Raw genomic sequence first — 19620 nt, forward strand, 5'->3', positions numbered from 1 at the left:
CTTCTTAACTCGGCTTGCTCCTAGAACCCACTCCCAGATTGACCTCCCGGCTGCCTGACCCAGCTTGTCCCTGGATTCTGCTCACTCCTCCTGGCTCTGGTCAGCACCTTGATTCTCCTAAGCGGGTCCAGACCTGGCTGCCTGTGACCTGGTGTGACAATATTAGACCTAAGACCTATTACACCTACCTAGTTTGCTGCCCGAGAAGTCTGTGTCATGCAAAACCCCAATGGAGACAATACCATGAAGGAGACATTTCTGTACTGAACTGACTCCCCTTTCCTTCTTTGTTTTCTTTTTCTGCCCCTACCCTGGGCATCTCTACCACAGCATTCAGGCTACAGCATAGGTTAGGATGACTCCTGACCCCAGAAGCTTGACATAGATCACTTGTTCATTCATTATCAAATATGAATAAAAGAAAGAAGGATGCCCTCAGCCTGTCTAATCCATAGCCTGGTGGTCGGGGCTCAGTCTGAGTGTGGCCTGTAACTTGGCTTTCCTCTTTTGTGGGCATAGAATATCATTAGCATCACTGATTGAGCAACACGTGGACTCCAATCAGCTGTTGATCATAAAATGTATATATATGGCCCTGTCCAACCATGATAGTACGACTGTTGGTTTGAAAGTAAGACTGGGGGCTGAACTTCAGTCTTTCCTGCCCAGTAGTGGCAGGCTGGGCCTGGGTTCACTGACCAACTTGCTGTACCTGGCAGCAAAAAGAAGGCAGGTTCTGAGTTATCAGGACCACCAGTCCTCCAGACTGATTAGGGGAGGTTTATTCCACTTTGACCCAGAGGTATTTGGACCCCAGCCTGCATAATTCTAGACAAGCTGAAGGTGCAAAGAGAATAATTTTTGGATGGAGGAGGCCTAGTAAGAAGCCAGGGAAAGGAGTCTGGATACACTGTAAATTAGATGGCCCCAGGGAAGACTCCACCAAACCAGGTTCATTGGACCTGAGGGAAGGTTTGTCACTCTGTGAAGTCAGACCTCTTTCCTTATGGGCACAGAGAGAAGACCCAGTCTGTGCCCCACTGTATGGCCGGTTGGCCCATGTGAATGACACAGTGATAGACCCTCATCTAGCTGCCCAGAATCCCCATTTTGAATGGCAAGGGGATGTCCTGATGCGGGCGTCTTGACAAGATGACTGGGGACTGAAAATCTCATGGTAATAGTTTTGAAATGAGCCTATGACATACCCTTGGCAGGCCATCTGGGGGTCAAGAAAACTCAAGAAAGGGTAAGTATCTGTTTCTTTTCAGCCAGGATTTATCAGGACACTAAAGACTGCTGTGTGTCCTGCCCTGAGGGCCAGTTGATGGCCCCATGCCCCAGCATCATGCTCCACAGCTGCCTCCATTTTTGCTGGGTTCTCCCTTTGAATGAGTAGACCAAGTCAGACCCTTGGACCTCAGCACAAGTGAGTGACATTTTATCTCTGTGCTCATGGATTACCCTACCTGGTACCCAGAGGCGGTAGTGTTCTGTAATGCCTTGGCTCAAATGGCAGCCGTAGAACGATTTAAAAATTCTTGCGTGTGCAGAAAATATGAATAGACCACAGCATGGTGTTTATGTCTCCATTGCTACAAGATGTATGGGCTCTTTTAAGGGTCTGCCCAGTCAGAACTTTCTTCTATCACTCTCAAAATGGATGGTCTGGTAGAGAGATTTAAGTGGACCTTGAAGGGAATATTAAGGAGGTCTGTGTCCAGAGAACACCCAAAATGGGATACTCTCCCACTGTATTTGTTTGCTTCTTGTGAGGTTCCCCAATCCTTGGTGGGGTTCTCTCCTTTCAAACTCTTGTAATCCCAAATTATACTGGACCTCTTTCAGAAGATGAATTGGGGATGTGGATTATGAAGTGCATCTTGTAGGGTGATAGCACAGGTCCCAGATATATCCATAGACTTCCTGAAGCACTGGATGCCTCAACATCTTTATCAGAAGGTATGGGGGGAAAAGGCAGAAAACATTTCAACTCCTAACCAGTGAGGTTGACTGGGGAGGTAGGATGGGGGGAAGCTGTCCACAGCCCAGTGGGCAGTGGCAAAGGCCCTGCTGCAGGACTTCCAGACGTGTTTTCAATCTGACTGGGGAGAACCATCCTAATTATTAGTTATCAGAGCATCCTGCCCAAATGGATTCTCCTGAATACCAGAGTGACAATGGGAAACAACAAGAAATGAAGTGAAGAGTATGCTAGCTACGGGGGTGATTGAAGAAGGGATTGATGTAGTCGGTGATCATACTGATTCCCAAACTGGACAGAGCGATCCAGTTCAAGAGGAGGTTAGATGAGTATCTAGCTGGGGTCATCTAGACCCAGCACTCTTTCCTGCTTACGCAGGGGGTCGGACTTGATGATCTATTGAGGTCCCTTCCGACCCTAACATCTATGAATCTATGAATCTATGAGTTTTGCCCTGGTTTCCATAAACTGATCTGGGTGTCAAAATTTGATGTGTAGCCAATGTCCTGGGTCAGTGAATTGTTACAACAGTTGGGAAAGGCCAAATGTATTTCAATGTTGGATTAGATGAGCAAATCCCCCTTGCTTCAGTGTCCTGAGCACTAACAGCATTCACCGGATCTCTGCCTTTCAGCCTCCGTGGAGCCCCAGCCGCACTCCCGTGTCTAATGAATAAGGTACTACAGCTGCACCACCTTAGAGTAAGAGCAATGCATGTTTGTCAGGGTTCGCTTTTCCTTTGCAAACTGATATTTTCCATCCTGTTCCATGTGATCAAAAAGGGAGACATCCTCCAGTGCTAGGACTACTTGCAGCAATGCAACTGTAATTACTAGCCTGGCCTCAGCCCCAGGCCCTTCAAACTCTCTTACTTCTTTCTCCCTGTTAGAGACAGACCTGGTGTCTTGAAACCTCTCTATTTTAAAACAAGCACAGCACAGCCACAAAGCAGCACGTAATGCACAAAGCAGGTTCCTAGAACCCTGCTCTAGCTACTTGGAGAGGCACAGAGCAGCAGCCTGCTGGTGAGACCAGGAGAGAAGAGGCCCTAGACATGGCATCCAGAAATCAGTAGGGAAAAAAAATTCCTTTTCTCTTTGGTTCCTGCCAAATGCACCAAACACACACGTTCAAAGCCTTTAACATGATCCTGAGCGTTTGCAAGTCTTATAACATACAGTAATGTGTGCTATAAGCACTGACTTCCAGTACTACGTCCTGAATGGCCAGTCTGCCTATCCCAATCTTATTTGCAACTGGCTAGTAGTAATGAAGAGATAGGAAGTTTCCAGAAGGAGAGAGCATTCATACTGGTGTGCCACTTCTGCAGCTGTGGGTCTGCTCAGTGCCGATCTTCAGGGAAGTGCATTAGCCATCCTGAACTTCCACAGCCACAGCCCATCCCAGAGCAACTTTAACTTCTGCCATCTGGCCGTATTTGTTTCTTGGGCCCAGAAGTGGTGATCCATGGAGTGTAGCTGTTCCAAGAAAAATCACTCCTTGAGTATCATTTCAATCATGTTCTCTTTTTCTACTTCTGCCTCATTGTCTTCATTCACTTTCTTGCTGCCTAGGTTCAGATCCTGCTGTGGAAAGAGAAGCTGCAGCAGAAGTTGTTGCTGATACTGTACTGGCACATTACAAAGTCTTTCCACCACTGCCTGTTAGGGCAGGCATAGGCACCAAAAGTGCATCTGCTGTGTAGTAGGATACTACATACATCCATTCAAGCCACTGCGTATTCCCAACTACCAGTGTCACGATCCAGAGGAGTGTCTCATCCATGATAATCTTGCAGTATGCAAATGGTGAAAAATCCTGAAGAAGAGGATGGGAAGAGAGGGACTGGGTGACCTCTGGCTATTGAACATGGAAACTTTGGACTTTCTTTCCAGGCATATTCCTATGCACTATAGCAACTATCCCATAATGTATAGCAACATCAAGAACCATGGGATGACTACTTTAAGTCTTTTGGAGAAGGCAGGATATAAATCTAATAAATAAATAAATAAATAAATAGCTACCCACAATGCTGTGTGCCTACTGCAGGGGAAAGCCTGATGCAGGACTGATGAACTGAATGAAGTAATGGGGCAGCTCCTCATTCAGGGGCAATTGTATCAAAGCAAATACATCAACATTTTTGCTTTGTTATTTCTTGCTCCAGGATAATTACATTCATGTAGACAAACCTGGAGATGCAGGAGGGGAGGGGTTCAGGTTAAATCCTGCGGTCATCCTGAGCTATTCCAACTCATCTAGTAGCGGCACGTGGAATTTCCTCTGGACACATATCTCACACAAAGGGGTCCTGGGAACTGTGAGCAATCCCAGAACCAGAAGTTCATTTCTCAGGTTTAAGAAATTTCACAGGACTCTCCACTGAATAGACATATTGATAAAAATTCATCTGCAGACTGCAGAATTCACGTGGAAAAATCCAGCATGGTAACTTCTCACAGGAAAACTGGCCAGTTCCTTCTATCTAGGGATGGACACTTCCCTTCTGGGGACTCAGCAACAGGATGCCTGAGTTTTCCTCAGTCACAAAGGGTAGGAATTTATGGCTTTTTTGGCAAAATGAAGTTAGGAATGCAGAACAGTTCAGGGGCCACATAATATAATGCATGGGGCACACCCAAAGTCAGGCAAGAGTGGTGGGTCACTAATGCAAGGGGTGGGGAGGGACAGGTGAGATCTGGCATCTGAACAAGTGTTCAGTGGACAAGATATTGGGAAGATTTGGAACGTGACATTGTGCATTACTGGCATCTCTCTTGCAGATACAGGAAGTTGAGGAACGGTCCATTTGGACAGCAGTAGTCTAGGGAAAGGAGAAGGCAGATAACCTTCAGATTCCCTCCCCGACCTGCTTCTGGACTCAGCCAGCAACACCCCATTCAGCTAAATGTCCTTGGCACTTTAAGAGGCTAAGGGAAAGTGAAAGGCAGGGCCAGGCTGTAGAAAGGAGCTGGTGACGCTGGGTAAAGTCACGTTGCGTGGGAAGCACCGTGCTCTGGAATGTGTCCCCAATTGCTTGAAATACATTAATGAAAAGTCCCAGTTGCAGAATGTTAAGCATGAACCCGGATCTCTTCCGAAACCACTTTGATGGCACAAAAAACAAGCCCTCCCCCACGGGGTGGCAGTGACTCAGGTCAAATTCAATGGGGGGTGAAGAATGAATGTGGTCCTTCATAGGATGCTTAAGGGCACTGTCCTCCTCCCAGAAGCAACTCTCTTAAACAGTGAAGCAGAGGTCAGGCTGCTTTGGAATTGCTCCCAGCTTCGAGGACAACATTTCCAGCTAATGCCAGAACTCAGTGTAAGTAAACAACATGCCCAAATGACCCCTTACCCTGAGCGAACCAAGCAGGCTGGGCTTCAGCAGGCACAGTGAACCCCACTCTTGGTCTGCTTGGTAACAGAGGCTCTCACAACATCCTCCCTCACTGGTTTCTGTCCCACCCCAGTACCCAAGGCTCCCTCTGGCAGTAATCCCAGATTACCAGTTTTGAACAGAACAGCTTGGGCAAGTCCACAGGTATCACACCTAGCAGTGGGGTCGAACAAGTGCGTTCCAGTCTCCTGAAGCTCCCATCCCATAGTGCCCCAGACTGTTGTTGAGGATAGAGTTTGATGAGTAAATCCAAGGAGGACTGGTGCATGCTGGGATGGAATCAGGCTCGAAAGGACCTTTTGGAGGCCATCGAGAACAGCTCCCCCTCCCCACCTGCCCTCAAGGAAGGTCATCCCTGTATAAGCCATCCTATACAAGTGTTTGCCTATTCTTAATATTGCAAGAACAGCCCTCTCTCACAACTGCTAGACCTAATACCTGAGAACATCAAAAACCACCTAACCTGCCACAGGGGATCCAGGCAAGAGGACCTCGTACCCCACTCCAGAGGAAGGCAAAACTCCCCACCTCTGTACCAATCTGACCATGGGGTAAAATTCCTTCCTGATCCCACATGTAGCAATCAGCCTATCCCTGAGCAGAGGAGCAAGACCCTTTAGCCAGGAACCTATGGGGTTTTTTGAAGCCTCAGCAGGAACATTGGCACCCCCCAGTCAAAACCCCCAGCCTTGGATGCACCCAAAACCAATGCTTCCGAGGAAGGTGAAAAAGATCCCTGATGTAAAAAATTGCTGTGCTTGTGTCATGCATATATATGCCCACTGCAAGGTGGGGGGTGGGATGCTATTTAAAATGGTCACCCAGATTTCATCACAGGTGATGCAGCCAAACAGTACAACCAAATTGTACAATGCCCCAGCTGCCTGAGACACTTGAGTGCAAGGCACTGCACTGGCTTCAAAACCAATGATTTGTTGCAATACTTTCTTGGCTACTATAGACAGGCCCTAGCCATCCTCCTGCCCCAAGCCTGCCTGCCTCCAGACTTCCCATTTCAGGAACTCCCAGTCCTACCCTTCAGGTGCCCTTTGCAAAGGGAAACCCCTTCTAGTTAATCTCCCTCCTTGGTGACAGGAAGGAATCTGTCACCTTTTCCCTTATGTTAGCAACACTGCACGAGCATGCATCCTGCCGCAGGTCTGCACCTGCAGCCCAGGTCTCAGCTGAACTTTGACAGCGTGGCATCCCTCTTTAGGACATCCAACATAAAGAAGGCCCAAATGCAGGCCCTGTAGCTCCCAAATCCTACCATGCAGGATGTTATAGCATCACTCAAAGCCTTCATCCCCATTTAGTCCATCTGACAGCACAGCAATCAGGACAGGGGGGCAAAATTAAGTCTTAACGCTCCTTGAGTTTCTATAGTTTGATATTCACCAAACATTCAGCTGGTTTTGTATCATGTTGTAGTTTTCTCTTATCTAAGAACTAATGACATGCAGGCCTGCTTAGCTTCCAAAACTGAACAAGACCAGGTAAATGCAATCTGGAACAGCTGCCTGTCATGTAAATCCCCATGTAAGAAATGGTTCGTATGTAGCGTTTGTCCAAAATGTTGCTGTTTGGAGGCACTCATTTTTCTGGAACACTTCAGATGTCTTCAATGTATCCTCTGGGCAAAATTGTGTTTGCTTGAGAAAGTCATACTAGACTAACTGATGTCAGGAAAATTATACCGTTCTAACAAAACTGGAAGTGTAAATCCACACAACTTTCTGTTCTCTGTGGTGAGAAATGCTGCTCACAAGCACTGTGCCCACAGGAGGGTGCAGCAGCCAGGATGGCTAGGCCTGGGGGAAAGGAGCAGTAGCTAAACTATATGCATTCTGTGTGCCTTTTGCAGTGGAGTCTCGGGCCCCTCTTGGTGCCAACAAAACCATGGGACTTGGAGTCCAACTCCTCTGATGCCTCCTCAAGTGTCCTTTTATTCAGTTGCTTTGCAACTTCAGCACCATTTTCAAACAGCAGCATGGAGGAAGCCCCACTGGGACTGATGCTCTAGTATACATCAGGCAACCTGATGTTTTGGCAATTACACAGCCAGGCAGCTCTGAGGGAGATTATACCTTGCCATCACCAGTGCATGCTAATGGTGACCCATTCCTGTATATTGCTTCCACATCAGTGGGCTCTTGCTAGTTCACATTACTGAATTACATTCAACACCAAATCCTCCTGTAGCACTGAATAGCACATGCACTCTACTGCTCGCCTGGACTAAACCAGGGCTGTCAAACATATCTAGACAGATCTGAACAGCAGAATTGCTTCATCCAACCCACTGTGCTACTGGCAGGTTACTGGAAGTGGGGGGGTGTAGTTAAGGGCCATGGCCTGACACAGAATCCACGGCCCCTGGGCCCTGGCCTTTTGCAGCTGGAGGGCACTGTTTGCCCTACTGCCACCACCATTGCTGGTCCTGCTGTCCCCATTGCTGGTCCCATAAATGACTGGTGCCTCCTGAATCTGGGGGGGCACCCGCAGAAGCCACTGACCCTGTCAGGGGGGGCACCAGCCCTACCAACAGCATCAGTGTCGACCGTAGTGGGGGCACATGCACCCCTGTGCATCCTTTACCAGGCACCTATGGCTGGTCCCCATCTCCACGACCCTGTGCCCATGCCAGATTCAGCCCATGGAAGAGCCCAGCGGTCCACATCTGGCCCAGGACATGGGGTGTTTGACATACCCAAACTAAACTGTTCCAGTAGGATCTGTTTCCAGGGTCCTCTCCTGTGTAGCTGCAGTATGGGAAGTCAGGCAGCAAGGGCAGTCTAGTTGAAGACAATCCTGTTACCCAGCTGCAGTCCAGCTGTAACAGGGAACCCTGCCCTGTTACTGGAGAGTAAGAGGGGGAGTAAGGAAATGGGGATCACACTTTAAGGTGAGCTACTGGCAGGACTTTGGGGGATATAAGCCCAGCTCTAAGAGCAAAGAAGGGGTAGTCTAACCCAAGCAGAGCTGGAGACAGGAGGTCCCTGCAGGGAGCTAATGGAAGCAGTGCTGGAAACAGGGGACTGTGAGTAGGCCCAGGAGGGCTGTGGCAGGGAGAGCCACAGCAGGTGTGGGGTGGAAGTCAGAGAAGAGCCAGAGAAAAGGCACCCTGGTTGGGATTGCTTGCAGAGTAGCCAAGCCCCACTGGGACTGCTTGCAGGAATGGGAGGTGGTGGGAATTACAGGGCTGGGTTGAGAGGGAAAGGCAATATCAAGGTAACTGTGCCAGGCTCTCATCACAGCCTAATCCAAGCTGCTTTTGTTCCAGCATACTTGAGGCATCAAACAGAGGGGATTCACCCTGCTGTAATGCTGCTCGGAGCCAGAGAGCCTGTGGGACCATTGGGGACTGGGCAAAGGTGGCCTGTAGATGTGCATACAGAGAGGCATTTAGAGGCAGGTAGGCACCTCCACATGAGGGGAGGGTCAGCAAGCCAGGGGGGCAGCAGATGATGCTGAAGCGCCCCTGAATGCTTACACCAGCACACCATGAGCCATGTCTAGGCATGGCTGGGAAGTCTTTTCCCAGGGTAAGTGCTTCCTAATGCCGGGAGAGTAGAGACTCCCTTGTTTACAGGAAGGCATAGCTAGTTCCTACCTAGCTTTTTAAGCTGTACTCCTATCACTTCCCAAGACATAGATTCATAGATTCATAGATGTTAGGGTCGGAAGGGACCTCAATAGATCATCAAGTCCGACCCCCTGCATAAGCAGGAAAGAGTGCTGGGTCTAGATGACCCCAGCTAGATGCTCATCTAACCTCCTCTTGAAGACCCCCAGGGTAGGGGAGAGCACCACCTCCCTTGGGAGCCCGTTCCAGACCTTGGCCACTCGAACTGTGAAGAAGTTTGACATGTTTGTGGGTACATTCCTATTTACAAGGGCTTTGCTGATTGTAGTCAGGAAAGACTTTTCCCCCTCACAAATGATACTGGCTTCTGGAATTTAATTTCACTTTTCCCTGAAAAATCAGGATATTGGCCACAGCACATGCTTGGGTTTTTGACTGGGGTGCTCTGCTCCTGTCAGCATGAGGAAACCCAGCAGCTTCTGGCTGGCAGGTCACCAAATTTGGGATCAGGAAAGAAACTTTGCCCTGGGTCAGGTTGACTTGGACTGGGGAGTGGGAGGATTGCTTTCCTCTGTAGAAAAAGGGGCATGGCCCTTTTCCTAGAAACTTCTGAGCATATTTTAACTACTGATGTCCCTGTTGTTGCAGTGGCAGGGCACTGGCAATGCCCTCATTTTCCCTGCTTTTCCCTATAGCAAGTTGTAGGGTGCTCTGGGTATTGTGCCTTGTAGCTGTGAGTGAGGGTTTGAAGTAGCAGTTTTTGGTTAACAATTGCATGAAAATGCAGGGGGCTAGATTGCATGGTGCAGGACGCTCCTTTCAGTCCTATATTCTTATATTTACACATGAGCCTTGAAATCATGACCCAGTTGAAGTCAATGGGAGTTTCACATAAGTTGATTTTGTGCAGAATGAACATGAATAAGAACGAGGAGAGGAGAGTGCCTGGAGGACGGGACATAACACAACAGTAACAGTGACAGCTATTTGTGCACAATCTGAATCTCTCTCAGATTATGCATAAGGAAATGGTTTGGGAGATTGTTTTTACCTCTTTTCATTCAGCAACCAAGGGACAAGAATCTTAAATCTGTGTGCTCATTTTAAAGCCCAAGAGTCAAATGAAATGTCTGCCAGTCTCTAGAAATTCAAAGAAATGCAGCCTTAGTTCAGTTGTTGCTGTGTCCAGATATGAGTCAAACTGTTGAATGAGGGTGAACTATCTCGGACTGGGGTCAGATTGCAGGAAGGGAGGAGCATTGTCAGCAAGTCTGAGCTGATATTTTCCGTGTTTACATTCTGCTCCAGGTTACATTTTTTCAGAAAGTTTCAGCACAAGCCATTCAGATGTTTTTACAATGAGATCAGGGGGAACTAGGTCATTTTGCCAATATTTTCACGCTTTTCTGAACATTGTTTTGAACAGTTGTGGCCTCTGGAGGGTTTGAAACTGAATCTTGAGATTTGCCTGTGGGCCAGGGAGTGCCTTATGATGTCTTTGAATCCATCCAGTTTGGCTGTACTAGAATCCACAGAAAGCTGACAGACATTTCCAAGTGCTCAGGACAACCGATTAGAACTTGCTTCAAAATTGTGTGACCATTTAATTTGCATTGTCCATGTTTCCTGCTCTCAGAGAACCTCTGACAATTCTGACGCAGCTACATAGAGTAGAGAAACCCTCCAGACTATTTATACATAGACAAAAAAGAAGAGAATTGTCTGTATATACCTATCCAAATACTCTTTTGCCTTGAAGAAAGTTCCCTGAGCTGGAAGCCAGGAGTTGTAGTCTGACTAGGAATTAACATAATTAGATTGCGTGATCAATCTTATACTGGCATTTCCTAGCTTCTGAGTGCTTGGCTTTGCAAACTTAATAACACTCTGGGCCTGTCTACACGTTCATTCATGCGTCATAGTTACTGCGTATTAAGTTTAGCGCTTGGTTAAACAAGTACTAAATCAATGCAGAGTAATGATGCTACTGCTCAGTAGCACCAGCACATGGCTATTTAATGATGCTTACTGCGCAGTAGCTTAATACTAGTGTGCAAGAGTGTATTAGCATGGTTTTTGCCTGGCATGCTACCGCATAGTGTTATTAAGCTACTGCACAGTTAGCATCTCATGTAGACGCACCCACTGTTACCGTGACATTTTTGGTATGTATATAACCCTGTTGATATATCTGCATTAATGTGACAACCCCTGTGGTCCTTATCTGGATACCATTATTAGTATGCAGAGTCAGTTTGTTGGGAACCATGTCCCTTATCTGCATATCTCCATCAGTGTGCATGGTCAATGGGAGTGAGAACTCTTTGGACACCTCGCCACCATTTTTCAGTGCAGGGACGCTGATACCTGCAACACTCGGGGCACTTTAATTAGAGTGGTTCTCAGAGCTGTTCTAATTAAAGTGCCCCTTTCCTGCACCACCTCCCAAAGCAAGTGTTTAAATGCCCTTTGTGCTTGGTTTCACTGTGCTACCATGCTTTAACTGCTTTTTAACAACCTTAATATAAGGGGCCAGGTGAGTAAGGTTTTGTGTTCACTGGTGCTCTCTTCTAAAACTGGAAAGTTTATAAGAGCCCTTCTGGATGTTCAGGTAAAGGCATGACAGGATCTGCCATATACATGTTTTTTTGTGGAATAACTTTGTGGCTCATTTTTTGTTTTATCATTCCATCCATTGACTGAATACGTGGCTGAGTCACAGCTTAAGATGTAATTAATGCGTTAATTGTGTCGTAAGTGTAACATGTAAATGGGGCCTCTAGGTACTAATGCTGTAAGAGAAAATTGGGTAAAGCTTGTTGAAAGGTCAGCACTCATTATGACGTGTGAAGGTTTATGGTGGGGGGACCCCCATCTCAAGAGTCACAGAAGAAGCTGGGGATCTGTTTCTGAAGAATCAGAAATCCTTGAAGGGTCACATTGATCCAAGAAACATACATGGTAGCAGTAAGTAAGTATCCCCATCAACGACTATCTGAGCCAGCCTTTCTTTTGCTTGAGAGTGTGTCAAGGGTGCTTATGGCACTTTTTGTACATTGGAGTCATTGGTGCAATGACTGAGTAATGACATGGTGATCACCATCAATGAGGTGCATTGCAGATGGGTCAGGAGTTGGTGCAAGTTCATTGTTCCTCCTAACCCTCTGGTAAGTGATCCCCACCTCTGGTTTCTCACCTACCACAACTTGCTGTTAAATGTTATTGATACAGATGGAGGCAATTCACCTTTCAATATATTACAATCAATGGGGTTGCTTGTTCCCTTTCAACAGTTCAGTAGTTAGTCCTTGCACCATCCCATTTAAGGGGAAGGGCTAGATTTATAGTCCAAGTTCACTCTGCATCTGAGACCTTAAAATGGGTTGGCCCCAAACTCAGCATCATTTCATTCAAAGAAAAACACTGTTTTGTCCACTGCCATTATAAATGTTCAAACAGCTCTCTGTGGCCCTGTAGCAGAGCAATGCCAGGTGGCAGTTCCTCCTTTCCTGCCACAGCCTCCATGTGGACAATTGATACAAGTTCCGCAAGGCGAAGGAAATAAAAACAGACAATCCAGGAGCCACATGCTCTTTTCACCCCCTCTTCCAGTCTGCAGCGTCTGGGGCTTCTGTATCATCTTTGCCCACTTCTGATAAGTTACAGCCTGTCTTTATTCCCATGCAGATCCCCCTAGGCTGACAATCAGCATACTCATCTTCCAGCTGTTGGCCATCCAACATCACAGGCGAGTCTCGCCCTGGCTGTGCTGCTTCCCAGGGCTCTCCTGGGGCTTGCCGCCACCACTGGGCTTCCCCATGCTTCTAAGTCCCAGGCTGTGCCGCTTGCTTCCTGCTGGCTGCCTGTCTTCATGCCACGGGAAACAGCAGGGAGAGGGAGTGGGGAGCAGAGGCTTCCCTTCCCTTTGTGCCCCTCACCATGCCACATATATGTACCGGGGGAGGTGGGAAAGAAGTGAAATGCATGACATATATGGATAATATAATTCTGGTAGTCTTGACATAAATGTGGTAGTGTAGAGTAAGGTATCACTACAGTGGTTATTGAAGAACGTGGAGTAATATGAGGAGGCAGCAGGTGCTTATTTAAAGTGTGTGCCTGTTGGTGGGACACATAGGAGAGATAGAAGGAATGGGGGTGACAGTATTGGGCAGTAGGGCTGTGCGAAATTTCAACGGCTGTTTCATTTAGACACTGTTTTGACTCATTTCGAGGTCAAAACAGCAAAATCAAAACGAAACAAAGGCCATCGAAATAGCCTCAAAACAAAATGAGGCTAGTCGAAACATTTCAAGAGTCGAAACATTTTGACCATAGTGCTGGGGATGGGAAGTCAGTCCAGCTTGGCTGACTTCCCATTACTGGCACAAGATCTGGCATGGGGTGGGAAGGCAGCCCAGCTGGGCTGCTTTCCCATCCCCTACTATCTAGCTCCAGGGGTGGAGACGCAGCCCAGCTAGCCTAGCACCAGGGATGGGGTGGTGAGGGCAGGGGAACTAATGACACTGGAACATGACGAGTCTGTTGAATTATCAAAGCAAGTTTGGATGAATATCCACAAAAAACCAGTGGCAATAGATCATATAGAAGGCAGGGTAGACTTGTACTTGTCTGTTCTTAGTGTTCGGTTGTTGTGTATAAGGTTTTTGTGGTTTTACCTTGTCATTCTTATAAGTATGTGATTTGAATTTTTTTTTTTAGTAAAAATAAAAAAGACCAGATCAGGTTGAATGTTTTGCCTGCTAGAGTCTGAAGAGCTGAAATCCTTCAGTTTGCTCAAGGTTTACAAGTTCTGGCTTGTTTCTGCATCCAGAAGTGGACAGTAGGGTTGTGCGAAACTTTGGATGGCGATTCGATTCAGAGGAGATTCAGCCTGATTTGGTGGCTGAATCTCTGAATCTGAATTGAATCAGGGGACCAATCTAAAGGTCTGAATCGATTCAAAGCTCTCCGAAACATCAGAAAAGATTTGGACGACTTTGATTATTCAGGCAGTCCCCAGTGGCTGCAGCCAACTCCGACCTCGTAAGTACTAGAGGCAGGGGAGGGGGGCTGGGGCAGGGGGGAGAGGACCATGGGGGGACCCTTGCCAGCCCTCCTGCCCCACTGCCCACTCCCCCAGGCCCCCCAAGGCTACCTTCACCCACCCCAGCTCCCAGTACTTTAAAAAAAAGACCCAGTGCTCACCGGGTGCTGCTGGGTGGGGAGGGCAATCCCTGCTGCCCCCACACTGCCCCACACTGCATGGGGGGCTCTGCACTAGTCCCCTCCCCTCCCACTTCCCCAGCCTCTCCATGGGTGCCCCACCCAGGTGAGCTCTGGCCCTTTAAGGAAAAAAAAAAGCTGAGAAAAGCCCTGGGACTCCAGCTCCTGCAGCCGCCTCGGGGTTTCAGGGGCTCATACAGGGCCCGTCACATGGCATGGGGCAGTGGGGATTGCTCCCACTGGGAGGAGCAGTGAAGGGGGGGGTCATTTTTTTTTTCCTTAAAGGGCCAGAAGTGGCCCATGCAGGGCACCCATGGTTGGGCAGGGGGAGCAAGGGGAGGCTCGTGCAAAGCCCCCCATGCAGCATGGGGCAGTGAGGGGCAGTGGGGATCATTGCTGAGCTGGGAGAGGGGCAGGGGATGGGCCTGGCCTGGCTGATTCACAGATTTGGCAGCAGCCAAATCTCTGAATCAGATTCAGCTGAATCAAATCGGGACAGTGATTCAAATCACTGAATTGAATTACTGTCCCCCAAATAGGCCGAATCTGAATCTGAAGTGAATACTAGTTGCTTCGCACAGGCCTAGTGGACAGTGGAGCAGTACCCCTTGGTGGTGGCAAGTAGCAGCAGTAAAGCAGCATCCAGTGGTTGAGAGGCAGGGAAAGGCTTGGGCGGACTCACCCAACCCATTACAAACATCTACCCTCCAATGCAGCATGGAAGAAGGCAGCTCTAACAACAGATGTACCACAAAACTGTAATACGGTAAGGGTAATTCCTCTGCTACTGCTGCCTCCATTTTGGGTGCTGGCAATAAAGTAGGCATAGGCATGTATTAAGGGTCCCAGGTGACCTTGGAGCCAGGTTTCCTGTAGAACAGGTTCTTGGGGAGGTGGATGTAGGCTCCTCTCACTTGGATACTGAGATGACTGGAGACTCCTATCAGACAAAGGGTTAATTGAATGTGGCCTTATTTGCTTAGTGTTATTGCAGATTATAGCAGAGTGTCATAAAGAGAAAAACAACCAGCTGCACATTTTGGCTACAAAGTCCTTTTTTTTTTTTAGTCTCTGTCAATCAAGTGAAACATTCTAGGAACTATATCTTTCCCAACCCATCAACACGGGCCAGCCCCATGCTGCTGAGCTGCTGTAACCCAGTGACCCTGTTCTGGCTTTCAGTCCCTGCCTCAGAGATCAGCTCTCAAGTGTTCCCCTTCTCAACAAACATTGAGACCCATCAGAATAGCGTTTGGGCTAGGATTACCATACGTCTGGGTTTTCCCCAGACGTGTCCTCATTTTTGGCCCCTCGTCCTCCATCCGGGCGGGTTTTTTAAAATGTAAGCAAATGTCCAGGTTTTTGCTTTGCCACTGCATTTGCTTGGGGCTGGGGGCAGTGGGGAAGCTGATTGGCTGTTGGGAGATTGCAGGCGCCGGCAGCAGCTGGAAGGTGTGCGTGTGTGTACAAGCAAGCTGCCTGGGCAGCAGGGCTGGGAGGGGGTAGGGGCTGCAAGTCAGAAGTGTGGGGCACCAGCAGCGCTAGGAGGCAGGGGGGTTGGGAGTGTGGGACGCCGGCAGGGCTAGGGGGGGCAGGGAACTGTGGGTCAGGAGTGAGGAGAACCGGCAGGGCCGGGGGGGGGGGGGGCGCAGAGGGCATATCACTGCCATCCCAATCATATATCCCCCTCCCCGCACAGGTGTCCTCTCTTTTGAAATTGGAAATATGGTCACCCTATTGGACTCTTCTTACTGGACCCACATTCACATTATAGATGTGGAGAAGGAAACTAGCTGTACACTCATAAAATGTAGACATACTAAATTGGCAGCAGCTGTAGGCACCGGAGAGGACAAGAAAGTATATACAGAACCACAGGCAGAGAAGAGAGTTGTATGGTTATGTGTTCTGTTCTCTTTAGGAAGTCAGTGCTCAGCTGCCCACGCGTCCTCAAGCTCTGTCTACTCGGCTGAATGAATTAATACAGTACAGGAGTATATCACATGGTCACACACTGCTCATACTTTATTGCAGTGGTTTTCAACCTTTTTTTCTTTTACGGACCCCTAAAAATTTTTTAATGGAGGCACGTACCCCTTTGGAAATCTATTGTGTGTATAGTGAACATAAGTAGATAATTACTGGCAAACTGTTGTGTTCAAATAAAAATAATAGCAACAACAATAATACAACTTTGTGTACTCACCATTCTGTAGCCAGTTCTGATGAGATGGTTGAGCTTGCTTCCGGACAGAAAGCACATGAAAGTTTGGTAGCATAAGTCACAGTTTCAATCAGATCTCCTTCAACATCCAGTTTGTTTCGGTATTTCGTTTTTATTGATACGAAAGTATGTGGTGGTGAATGGCATCAAGACTTTAATGGCTTTATCTGTCAGATCAGGTTACTCCTTTTTTATTTTCAACCAGAATCAGGCAAGGCATTCCTGCTTGAATTCAAGTTTCAGTTCCCCATCACAGGATAACTCGAGTAATTGCTCTTCTTCTTTAGCTATTAGACAGGACCGAGAGTTACAGTCTGCTACAAAAGGGTTACGTATCCACTTACTCTCATTGCCCATTTCAGGAAAGTACTGGTGAAACTAAGATTTGAGCGCCAACAAGTGTTCCTTGATTTCGCTTTTCACATCACTGCGCCGCTCCTTTTCAGCCAAAAAGCTCTTAAGTTTCAAATGCGTCAAAGTTGTTTTCTCTTACTCAAGAAACCCAGAGTTGAATGGCTTTTATCAAGAAGCTTAGGTACAGTCCCCTGCATACACAGGCAACCATTCACCCAGGGACTCCCCCAGACTGCCATGTCAAACCCTTACACATTCACATGTATTAAATGTGCTGTGAAAATGAAATGTTGGTGCAGAGACTGAGCTAGTAGACATCCCTATGCCCCACCAGACTTTTACTGATGACCTTCTATCAGTTTTGTAGGACCTAATCTTTCACTAAATATATGTGCAGTTCTTACTGTTCCAAAAGAAGCCTTCTAGAAGTGCCTCTTTGTTCCATATCTTCATCAGTGACCTGAAGGATAGGATAGAGTGCACCCTCAGCAAGTTTGCAGTTGACACCAAGCTGGGGGAGTAGTAAATACACTGGAGGGCAGGGCTTGGATTCAGTGACCTAGACAAATTGAAAGATTGGACCAAAAGAAATTTCATGAGGTTCAATAAGGACAAGTGCAAAGTCCTGCACTTAGGATGGAACAATCCCCTGCACTGGTGCATGCTGGGGGCCGACTGGCTGGGCAGCAGCTCTGCAGAAAAGAACCCGGGGGTTACAGTAGACAATAAGTTGAATATGACCCAGCAGTGTGCCCTTGCTGCCACGAAGGCTAACGGCATCCTGGGCTTCATTGGAAGGAGTGTGGCTAGCAGATCAAGGGAAGTGATTATTCTCCTTTATTCAACAGTGGTGAGGCTGCATCCAGTTTTGGGACCCCCCAGTACAGAAAGGATGTGGACTAATTGGAAAGAGTCCAGGGGCGGGCAGTGAAAATTGTTTAGGGGCAGGGGCACATGACTTGTGAATAGAGGTTAAGGGAACCAGGTGTATTTAGTCTATAGAAGAGAAGACTGAGGGGGAATTTAAGAGCAGCCTTCAACTCCCTGCAGGGGGGTCCAAATTGGATGGAGCTGGACAGTTCTCAGTGGCGGCAGATGACAGAACAAGGAGCAGTGGGCTTAAGTTGCAGCAAGGGAAGTTTAGGTTAGATATTAGGAAAAACTTTCTCACTAGGAGGGCAGTAAAGCACTGGAGCAGGTTACCCAGAGAGGTTGTGGAATCGCCATCCTTGGAGGTTTTTAAAACCCATCTAGACAAAGCCTTGGCAGGGATGTTCTAGTTGGGGCTGGTCCTGCCTTGAACAAGGGATTGGTCTAGATCAGGGGTTTGCAACCTTTTTTAATAATTGTACCCCCAGCGGCCAAACGCAGAGCAGGGGGTGGGGGAGGTGGCACATGGTCAAACATGGAGCGGTGGTGGATAGCAATGACTGCTGCCACGTGAAAGCTTCCCCCCCATTGTGTCCAACTGGCCTGGCAGCACCTGTGTGGCCTGCAGGAGTGCTGTTGCCCTCCTCCCACTCCAGCCCTGCACCTGGGAGGCGGCAGTGCAAGGTGGCAGGTGGTGATGCTCCGTCCCTGCCTGCCCACGCGTACTCCCTTGGACCTTCCCAAGTACCCCCGGGGGTACACATACTCTCTCACTAGGAGTTAACTCAGTTAACAACCCCTGGACTAGCTGATCCCCTGAGGTCTCCTCCAACCCTCACCTTCTATGATTGTGTGACCCCACTTCATTCACTTCACCCTCCACAAGATGCATGAAGGGAGGCTTCCTGTTCCTTCTGTGAAAACTGATGAGGCAATAGGTGTATGCAACTCCACAAAGGACTCTCTGTCAGCTCCTGTCTCTCAACCTGGCTCAGCCATACAGATCATCCTGATCAGGTTGGTAAAATCCTCTGAAGAGTCTTAGTATGTGATTTTAATTTTCTCACTGTCAATCTAATAAAAAAAAATATCTAAAAACTAGTACTACTGCTCAGTGAGTGTATGTCCAAGCTAAATATCAGCTTCCAAATCACCACAGTCTAACAGACCTATTCAGAAAAAGACTGAAAGTATTTTTAGTCCTTTCTGCTTATACTTTCTTAGGCCTCTCACCCTTGGCCAAAAACTGAGCTGAAAAACAGCTGCATGAGAAGTCAGGGTTTTATAAAGGTAAGAGCTAATGAAAATGGGGAGGTGGGGATTGGATAGAAAACACTGAGCAATCTTGATAAAGGTCAGCACCTGCTAAAATGCAGCTTTGCAAATCCACTTACCCCCAGAAAGCTGTGCAAGGCACACTCCTATCTGACAATGTTCTCTCCGCTGCAGTAACACCATCCCTAGGGCTTACATGGGCCTTCCTATTTTTTTTTTCATGACAGCCACAGCCTTTTAGAAACCCTAGGCAGAGAGATCTCCAGAGAAGAACAGCTCATGCAGTAAACGATAGGGCAGGCACGTCTGCCTTTAGAGCTTTATGAATATTGTAGCATTGCAATGCTGTTCCTTTCATCTTTGCTTCCTTCCAGGGAGCTCTAAACCCTTTGAATATTGAGGTGGAAGCTAATGTGCATCTTAATTATTTAAGCATTCCTTCCCAAAGTAGAGAGCCTTCCATTATCACTTTTATAGTTATGGTGTGTTTGAAATCCTGGGATTTGAAAATATACTTTTTTTAGAAAACCTTTTTTTCCTAACCAGCATATTATTCCTGCAGATTTAATGTAAAGGACTTGCTGCATGGATAGAACAAATACTCAGTGGTACAATTTTTCAGTTAGTTTCCCCTTAGCTGGAGAAGCAGTACATCTGAGACCTCAGGATATTCAGATACAGGAAGAAAGATGAGGTGA

At 47.6% G+C, this 19620-nt stretch overlaps 1 long non-coding RNA gene across 1 annotated transcript; it reads right to left on the bottom strand.

Moving 5' to 3' along the window:
- Window positions 1-9613: 9613 nt before the first annotated feature.
- LOC109284078 (uncharacterized) lies at window positions 9614-17416 on the bottom strand. Its single transcript, XR_002091402.2, has 3 exons — window positions 17182-17416; window positions 16406-16710; window positions 9614-15139 (listed from the first exon to the last, which is right to left on the bottom strand). It is a non-coding gene; the product is annotated as an uncharacterized LOC109284078 (long non-coding RNA).
- Window positions 17417-19620: the final 2204 nt, after the last annotated feature.

Source organism: Alligator mississippiensis, chromosome 16 (assembly GCF_030867095.1).
Source record: "Alligator mississippiensis isolate rAllMis1 chromosome 16, rAllMis1, whole genome shotgun sequence".
Taxonomy (NCBI): domain Eukaryota; kingdom Metazoa; phylum Chordata; order Crocodylia; family Alligatoridae; genus Alligator; species Alligator mississippiensis.